Consider the following 10,355-nt stretch of genomic DNA (forward strand, 5'->3'; position numbering starts at 1 on the left):
TATTTAATTACGCTTTTCTCTGAAATAAGCTAAGCAGCTGAATTTCTTGCTGTGAGGCATTTTCTTCAGTTTTTGAACTTTATAGTTTTTCAACATTCTCCCTTCTTGTAAGACAGAAGCCTGGCCAGCAGTAGCTGGCCCAGTATTTTATCAGGTGAAATCAATTCCCTCCTCCCACTGCCCTACTTACCAATCTGAGGATTGTACTAGCTCTTCTTGCAGGAAGATCTCAGGACTGCTAACGTTCCCAACTGAGATGCCTGCTTTAACCTGTGCCTCCAAATCAGTTCTGCAGCTCTTAGAGCTAAATTACTGATTTTGAAGACATGGCCACATTCCTTGCTCCTAAATGCATAGCTTTGCATTTGCCTGCATTAAAAATGCATTTTTTCAGTAATGTTTCACTGCCTTGTCCTTAGTGCTATTTGCTTTTCTGGCAGTTTTATGCCATGTACAGATTTGAACAACCACAGTGCTGTGTCTGCTTTTGAGCCCTCTTTACTGTAAGATATAGTACTTGTCTCTGCAAAATCCCACCAGAAACACTCACTCAGCAAGGATTCCACATTGCAGGCTATTTTATAAGATCTCTAAGTTTCGTTCACAACCCATTGAAAGCCCACCTTGTTCACATGAGCTATTGCCAATTTCTTCATTGAAACCCCAGGCACTATTTTATCAAATACCCCGTGAATGAAATTTTATCTAAAAATTGAGCTAATAACCTCAAATAATAGTGTCAAAGGACACAGTGGGATAAGAACCCTTTTTTTTCCCCTCCAGAATAACGTACCACTTAAAACTACTTTCTCACATCCATAAGGTTTACATCCTTATGTTCCAATTTTCAACTGACTCCAGTATCATCCTTTTTATTATTTTGCCTGCATGGCTGGTCTGCTTCCTGCTGCCTATTTTCTTTTTCCAAATATTGTTAGCTAAGCATTTTGCCAGGCTCCTAGAATATATCAGACTGTATAGCATACATCCACCAGTTGACTGGAATTCTCTTTAGCCTGCTCTGTGCCACTCTTCATGACAAACTAGTCCAGTGTCAGCTCTTCAAAAGGATTGAAACAGGATGAACTGACCCAGATCAGTTCTGGTTACTACTGCAAGTCATTAACTATGCTGAGGAATGAGTTTGGCAGGAGACTTAATTTTGTGCTTGATTTACCCATGTATTTGAGCATAAGAGGAAGGAAGGTGTTAACTCTGCTCAAGTCTAGCAGTATGTTCTCCCACAGTAAGTAGTATGTGGTACCATCTTGCATCGCTCAGGGTGACAAAGTAGAGCTGGTAGACTCCCACATGTTTTCTCAAAGTTAGCTCATGTACTTTGTACCTCGTGTACTTTGGAGAGAGATGATTTTCTTTAGAGCTGAAACTGCAGAATTGGCTCCAGAACTCTGAATCTCTTGATACTCTGCCTAATGCCTCTTATGTGAGAAAGGAATTTCTTTAGAAGCATTTAACTAGGGGGCTGTACAGCATGTTTCAAGCTATAGTAGGATTCCATCCAGTTACTGCTGTCCACAAGAGAGAGATGAGGACTGTTAAAATTACAGTTCTTTGGATCCCAGTTTGTACCAAATCCATATCCTGGGTACACTTCATTGCATCTGTACCATGAGCAATCCAGCACAACAGTTTTCTTTCTCACATCTCAGCACTGCTCTCAAGACTCAAAATTCTTTGATGATCCAAGCTGTCTCTTCTGGCTGCCTGTGGGTGTACTGTCTGGTCCCTCGGGGAATTACAATGAGTATTCCTCCTGCTGAAACCCACTGCTTTGCAGTCCCACGTGACTTCTGTTGCAGCAAGGATCTGTGTCACTTTATTTTTGTGACATACTATAAGACACTGCTGCAGCAGCCAGCAGTTCTCTCATCTCTGGCGCTCCAAAGGTTATGTTCAGTCTCTACTGCGGCAGTCTGTATCTTTGTTCATCACCTGCTCCACAGGAAATTCCCCCTCTCAGTGAATTCATGCAGGCCCAGTGAATTAGGGTGAACTGTCCTGCCTTCCTACTCCTACCACAGGTGCACCTCAGGAACTGCTGTTTGCTTTGTGGATGTTTTCTCTTTATTCTTGCGCTGCCATGAAAAACCCCTGCCCACTCTTGCTGCCCCCTCTACCCTTACCCTCATCAATAGATCAAATTCCTTTGAGGCTCTCTTGTATGCTCTGTGTAACACAGCTGGAAAGCCAAAGTGTTGTGCTGAAGTTGGTTTTATTTTGATTTTTTTCCTTTTTCATTGGCTCAATTAACACATCCAGGAAAATAAAGACCAAGGCAATAGAAGGGAAGCTATTAGAATGCAACACTGTGAAGCTGAAAAGCTGGCTTATTCAATCACTCTGAGTCAAGCAGAGGTAACTGTAGTTACAGGGCTTCACTGTGTCACTGCATTAGAAAAGTCACTGTGAGGAAGCACCTGGGGGGAATATCCAGCTAACTTGGTGAGCTTGCTGCGTGTAATTCTCCTGGGAGCATTCAGCTCACAGAGTCAATGAACCAAGGTCAAAAAATTCAGCTGCTGGTGTCATTTGAAGAAGCTAACTTTAATAATGCTTTTGAAGACATCTGTGTTGCCAGATTTATATTTTTTACTTTTTTTTCAGATCCTACAGCCTTTGGTAGCTTCAAAGTAATGATTAGGCTTCTAAAAATGGTGCCCTGTCTGTTAGCAATATATTTGTTGCACTGTAACCTTTAAGGTTCACATATTTATCAGTAAAAACCTGATAATTATATAATAATAATAATTATTTATATTTACTGTTTAAAATCATCCTGAACAGACAATACAGTATTTCACCTTAACATGTTTATAAACTATAAAACACTTGTAAGATTCTATTCCAAACAAAAGAATTCACCTGTATTGTTTACAAATCTTAACAAAATGATGTTATTCAATATTTATTTTAATCTTCTGTTAGGCAAACTGTTGCACCTCGCACCTGCACAGGGCTGTAGTTTATACATCTTTGTTCAAGCAGCGGCATTACCAATTTTGACATGTACAACAAGCACAGACTACACACCTGACAATAAATGTGATGGGCAGCCATGCTGGGGAGGATCCAAACATCCACTCCCTGTCCACATTCTTCTGGGTGCCAGCTGCTTGGCCACACCTTACAGGACTGAATGAGAGGTTTGCACTGTGTGAACTGTCTCCAAATTCCAGTGTAATTGTACACAGCACATGCCCACAGACAGCCAGGACCTCCTTCACCCCTTCTGGAAGAAAGGCTAGCACAAGAAACCAAGTGACACCAAGTATTTCCCACCTTAGGATTTCACTTCACTTAAGTTTCAAAGACATCTGATTAACTCTCCAGTTCTTGGTACTACACCTGCATGACTTTTCTGCCTCCCAACTTTTCCTCACTCCCAGCAGTGTTAACATCTCAAACAAGACACATAGGCTTGTTTCAGATCCACAGACATCAGCCTCAGGGGAGTATTTGACTTCATAGATGCCTGTGAATCTTGCCCAGGCTTGTGCTTCATCATCAGATGTTCTGGCTAAGACATAAAATTGCTGCATCCCAGGCTAAGTTCAAGCACAAATATGTCTTCAGTGGTAACTGTGGCTGTTTAGCTATAAATTTGATGAGGATTGGGCTGCTGATGGAATTAAACTTTTTCCATTGCTACACAGTTCTGTTCTCAAACTTCTGTTCTTGAAATGAACACATGCTTTACACTCTCTTGCATCAATCTGAACCTTTCTCTTTTTTCTGCTGTCATTTGGAAATATCAAATGTTTCATGAATTTTGCAGCTTCATTTGCTTGGTACTAATGGCTTGGTGATGCCAACACTTAGCTGTCACTTCATTCTTTGGATTAAATTCATTCTGCAGTTACAGAGACAATATCAGCAGGAATCACACTTGTAACAATCCAGTGTTGCCAGTGCCTAGGGAAAACACAGGGAATCTTTAATCCTTGTGTTGTACAATAATTTGTATTTTTCTTAGGAAATATCTCCAAGTCCTTTCACAAGTACTTTCCAACTCCATTCTTTCTGTCGGTCCTTGGAAACATCTTATTTTTCTACTTGGATGTCCAGTTATGATGTTTCTCTTCAGCTGAATCATGTCTAAAACAATTCCTCCTGCTATCATTATGTTCTTCTTCCCTAACTTTACTGACTAATATTTTTTGAACAACATCAGGGAGGAAATTGGCTGAGGAGTAAATGGATTAATAGCACCTGCATCATTCGCACCACTGTGCCCTCAAACTTTTCTAACAAAGTTTTAACGCCCACCTGATATTTTGAAGTCATATTTACTAACTCTTCATGAGTTATCTTAATCAGTTAAATCATGGCTGTCAGTTGCACTGTACAATTACCTACTTGTTCATATAATTACCGCATAACTTAAAAATCTTGAGAGCAAATTTCATTGTACATCTTGCTCCTTTAATTTCTTCAGCTGATTAGTCCTCAGTTGCATGCCACACTAAGATTTTTCCAAAAGAACGTAGAGATGCAGTTTAAAGACTGATGACTTGACATCATCAGTTGTCAAAGTAATTTTAATCATCTGTTCTTTTGATGAAATTGTTTTCAACTTTGTGTCTTGCATTCAGGAATCCACATATAGTAGATGAGTGCAACACCTTTTGCACGTCATAAATATTGATTTCTCTTCATGAATTCCATGTTTTAGTCTTTCAGACCTATCCAGATGCACATCTAAGATCTCTTCTTCATTGGCTTGCTTGTAACTTCAGAGATGCCAGCAATCTTTCTATGAGATTGTTAGTTTTTATTATCTTTGAATAAATAAGGATATTTTCTTATGGCATAAGAATTGCTCTTAATGAGCAACATTTTCTATTTCAGATTAGACATGACTCCATCATTCTCACAATCTACCACTGTATTTTGCTTCTTTTCACATTTAATATTCACACAGAAAAAATTTACACAAGAAAAAACCTTTGATGGCTGCTGTCTTTCTCGTGATGATGTCACAGATGACCTTCATGGTGCATTTTGCATAGATGTATCTGAATACAAGCGAGTTATGCTCATGCCTTCACTCAGGAGGTTTTTTTATCCTTTCTTGACATTCTGACTCATATGCTACTGGTGTCCCAGGCCATGACATCTTCCCTGATTTCCCAGAAACCTCTCCTTTCTCAGTTCTACTGCCTTCTTCTTTGGAGAACATTTTTGTAATGCACAAACTGCAGTGCTTTGGATGACAGTGTCTCAGCTTATGTCACTTCACTCTTGCTTCAGTTTTCCATCATTTTCAAAAGTGGAATCTAATTGTGGATTATGGCAGTTCTCGAGATGGTGCTCTCCCAGTTTATGGCTTGCCTTTCAGGAAAGGTTATGAAATCTTGTGATTTCAGTGAGGATTAATTGGGAAAGCTTCGGTCCATTTCCCTGCACTTCTTGTTATCCCATTCACTTTTATCACTTTCAGTCAGTTTTGGAACTTTCCTTTTTTTTTTAACCATTTAATTTCTTCAAATTATTCTCCTGTCTCCTTATATACATTTCTTCCCTGATTTCAGTATTTAAATTGGAGTAATTTTGGGAAGTTTTGGTCCTTTTCACTGCAATGCATGTCGTCTCTGTCCATTTGGTTGTAGTCACTCCATTTCCAAATTTCCTGGGTTTTTTCAATTGCATTTGATTTGATCATATCTCCTTTCCAGAGCATTTGTTACACTTTTTTTCTTTGATTTCAAGATTTTATTCCCTTTCCTGAACAGGGAAGTATGTTTTTCCTGAACAGAAGAAATACAGAAATTCCTGAAAGGGATTATATGTGCTGTGGGTTTTAGAAATACTTGGTTTCTTTTCACACTTGTGTTCTTTTTACACAGATCTACTTAAACCTGTGTATTGTTTAAACTTCAGATAAAATTATTAGTGTCATATAAATAAGCAACAGTAGCAGTGGTTTTATGAACAAAGCTGGAATCTTAGCATTAGAGAGCTAAGCCATACAAATAAAATGTGTTAAAATGATGCAACAAGCTTGAAGTTTATTTACAAATTACAAGTAACAACATGTGCTGTTTGACACTAGCTGCAGGTGCAGGTGACTAGCTGCCAGATGAGCTCAAGGACAAAAATCCTAAGGTGTATGCATAGATCTGATGAGAACAAGGACACCTCCCTCATTAGAAAAATCATGAATGATACAGAGAAGTCACTTGAAAGTCAAATCACAGTTACATGACTTCTGCAGATGAGACTCTGCATTTGGCTGCCTCTCCATGAGGCAATTAGAAAACTCAATGATGTTTAAATCATCTTTAGCATCTTCCTTTGGCTACATCTGCCTTATAAAGACTCTTCTCTAAAATACACATCCTTTCAGATTCCAAAGAAAAGTTTAAAATATCTAAATGGCTTTGAAAGAAAAAGGAAGAAATTAATCTCACAAAAACTGTGCAACAAAGGGAACGACTAAGCTGTTGTTTTAAGAGAGAGGACTATTACCACAGAGAGCAATGAGAAAGGAGAACAAAGAAATGTTACTTCATGGAGTTCAAATCTAACTTTCCTCCTTTTCCATGGGGAAGTGATAAATGGAAGATAATGTGGAACAGCTGGAAAGGATAAAAGTATCAGAAGATGCAACAAAGCAAAACATTCCCCCAGATGAATAGATTTCTCTTTGATCTAAGAAAGATTTGAAATTTGTCAGTTTTAAACAGAACAGAAAATGAGGATATGCAATAGTCATCTATAATGGATAGGAGCAAGATGAAAGGTCTGAGATGAATAGTGATTGATATGAGGTACTTCAGGTTGTGGGGTTTTTTGTTGGTTTTTTTTTTCCTGATCTTGTACAACTCTTTCTCAACTAGGTAATTACTTAGCTTCCTATCCCATTAAAATTGCATAATGAAAGCTGGGCTGCTTTTGAAAAAAAGCAGTAAGTAAAGATTGCTATTTTATTATCGATAGTTATTTTGGTAGGGATGCAAATATAGAATGGAGTATTTCATTACTGAGAGAACATCAACAGCAATAACCTGTCTTGGTGAAAAAGTTCATGATGTAACCAGTAGTTTTTTAATTGTATATATGAACTTAATTGTATGTATAGTTGCTGTATTACAAGCTTGTCTTTTAAAAGCCCTGGATTAAATATTGTTCCCTCAGTGCCTGCACATCCTAACTTCTATGCCAGGCAGTAGCAGGCAAAAATCACCCATGCATTCACTCAAATCATAAAAACAAGACACCACTATTATCAACAGCAACCATAAGCATATATAAATCATGTATGAATTGTAAATGCTATTAGGCCCTCTACAAGGCAAGAAAACAATCACAGGAACCTTCCTAGGGTATTTTCCTAAAGGTCTACGTTTTTATTTGTTTGCTGCAGCCCATTACTGATAAATTTTGCATTTGCATCACCTGCTATTTCCAGGCAGGCATGTGTCAGTACTTATCTCCCTACAACAAACCACCTTCCCAGATCTGTTTGCTTCCTTTCATGCCTCCTCTCTCTTCAGAGCCAGTTACAGCTCCAGCGTTCTTTTGTTCACATTTCTATTCCAACATGCGGAGAAAGTGATGCAACAAGCTTGATGTTTATTTACAAACTGCAAGTGACAACATGTGTTAATTTAGCTGATTGCACCCAGCAGAAAGGGGCATTCCAAAATCGACCTTCTGGAACAACAAACCACACTGTACTTGCTCAGTTCCCTTGAGCAAAGCAGATAGAGATTTTTTACCATGACTGAATCAATTACCAGTGCTGTAGCTTCCAGAACACCCCTAAATTAACACAAAACAGGGCAGGGAAGCAGAAGATGACTATATTTTAAGTCAATATCCTTGGAAAAGAAGGAAAACCGTGAAAACTTCTGGAACCTTGATCTAAAAGGAAACTGTGATAATCAGCTCAGCTCACCTGGCCAGATACTGTTCAGGTAAACACTAACACTATAGCCAAAGCAAAAAAGCAAAAGGCAAAGCAGAGTGCCATGACTAGAAGCTATATTGTTGCTTCATTTCTCTGTCTCCAGACTTAACAATTAATTTATTAATTTCTGCATTTTAGCAGAAGTTCAATTTGATCTGAAAACTCATCAGATAACCCAGGTATTTCCCTTAGCTGAGTTGAGCTAAGGAAGGTTTAATGCACACTGGCAGAGCCTCAGCACTCCATCCCTGAGCTAGAAGAGGACTTTCCACAGCTGCAGTGCAAAGCATTCAGGCACGAGGTTGGAAGTCTTTCCTTTCCCCTCTTCCCAAAGCCTGACACTCCAGGTTTAGGCCTGGATTAGAAAGGCTGATGTGCAGTGACAATTGTTCACAGTGAAATTCCAGTAAAGCCCAGTGTTTTGTCTCCTACAAATGCCATTTGCAGATTCCTTGGGAAGAATGACAACAGAGCAAATTCACATGGTATTTCCCCTAATACTGTCCCAGCATCTATTTTTAGCTCAGGGAACTTTCAACTCCTATGGTAGTTTGCTTTGTGTCCCAGTGGGTCTCTCATTCATAGAGAGATGAATGAGAGATCCCAGTCTTTGAATTCTTGTGAACTCTTTGTATCACAGCATCCTTTGGCAAAGTGGCTTTGGCTAGTCACCTCCTTGAAGAACTTCCTCCTTTTGTTTGAATCTCTGCTCCTCTAGCATTTCACTTTATTATCATTTTATAGCTCCTAGTTTTTCTGCAGGAAGAGACAACAGGTAATACCTATCCACCTTTCAACACTACTCCTGTTCTGGTGGCTCTCTAGCAATTCCTTTAACCCATTTCTTTTCCAGGGTGAAGGGTTTTAGACTTCACACTAATTCCTCATGTGGAGGTTGTGTGCCTTCTTCTGAACTTCTGTGAATCTTCTCTAGATCTCTCCCTTTTCTGTGACAAGGGGACCAGCACTGCACAATACATGCAGTGAACTGCGATTTTATACAGTGATCCTGTATCTTTTGCTTTGCTGTCAGCTCTTTTCCCAATCATTCCCAATATTTTAGTTTCTTCTTTTGACTGCTGCTGGGTACCAACCTGATGTTTTCAGAGCACTATCTCTCATTCTGTCAAAAGGTCTCCCCTGAGTAGCAGAGATGACTGCAGAGATCACTATTGCAAAAGTGAAGTTAGGATTTTTCTCCCCTGTGTACCACCTCACATTTACCTATGCTGTGTTTCACCTGCTATTTCATTAGCTAAGTTTCATGAAGACTTTCTGAGACTCCTGACAATTGGTCAGTGCCTTTATTATTTTTAATAATTCACATCATCAATAAAGTTTGTAGCTCAATGTTCAAACTTCTTCTACCCATGAGTATGGTGAAGAGGTGAGGATCCAGCACAGACCCCTGCAAAACTCCAATGGTAACCTGGGTCTGTTATGAGGATCTATGTCAGGATTTTCTCATTTGTACCATAGCTGAGATGTTTATCAGGCAAGGTAAGCTACTTTACCACCTTTTTTGTTTTGTTTTCTTTGTTCCCAAAATGATTTGGTTTTTTTTAATAAACCAGAGAATAAACACTGGCCATCACAGCATTTGTTGTTAAAGATGTCAGGACAGAGCAAATCCCTTGTGGTGACATTAACATTTTCAGTTTATCAATGACAAAATGAGAAGTACCACAAACCCCAAGAGTAATTTCCTTGAAAAGGAGACCAAGCAGGGTAGAAATTTCACAAGAACCAGCTGATATCTAGGCAGACAGGAAGATTACCACCACAAAATCTTTGCCATCCATCCCCTCTCCTGTGAATGACACAAGGTATGACAGGGCTGGTACACGTGCCAGTGGAACTTGTGGGTACAGTTCCTGAAAAGAGAAAGTGTAATGGCATCTGGCTGGTTATTACTCAGGTTGTTCCAGCACAGATCTGTCATCTGCTTTAGAAGTATTTAAGGTGCTTGACAATATGCAGAATGCAACAAAAACAAATCAGCAACTTTCTAGTCTGCAAAATTTTATTAAGCAACAGCTGGACAACTCTTACAACTCCAAATCGTCAAGGAAAAATAGGGCAATCAGTCCATCTCTCAATCATGTAGACAGTAAAGAATCTGGACAAACCACACTTTTATAGGGAAACCAACAATACTTTCTAGGCACCTCCTGCAAAATCTATTACACAAGATACATAGAAGGAGAGGCAGATCAGGGTAGTTTTTAAATACAATGAAAAGCAAGTATACCATGGTATATTCGGGAGGAAAAAAAAAAAAGATATTAAAAAAAATATAATTTAAAAATAGTCTAGGTAAGTAAAGTTCACAAATGGTGTACCAAATTTTCAAAAGCTTTAAGAAAAACATGCTGGGCTTGCTCACTTAAGAATGCATGCACCTGCATGACTCTATGAGAAA

Source organism: Parus major, chromosome 3 (genome assembly GCF_001522545.3).
Source record: "Parus major isolate Abel chromosome 3, Parus_major1.1, whole genome shotgun sequence".
NCBI classification, from domain to species: domain Eukaryota; kingdom Metazoa; phylum Chordata; class Aves; order Passeriformes; family Paridae; genus Parus; species Parus major.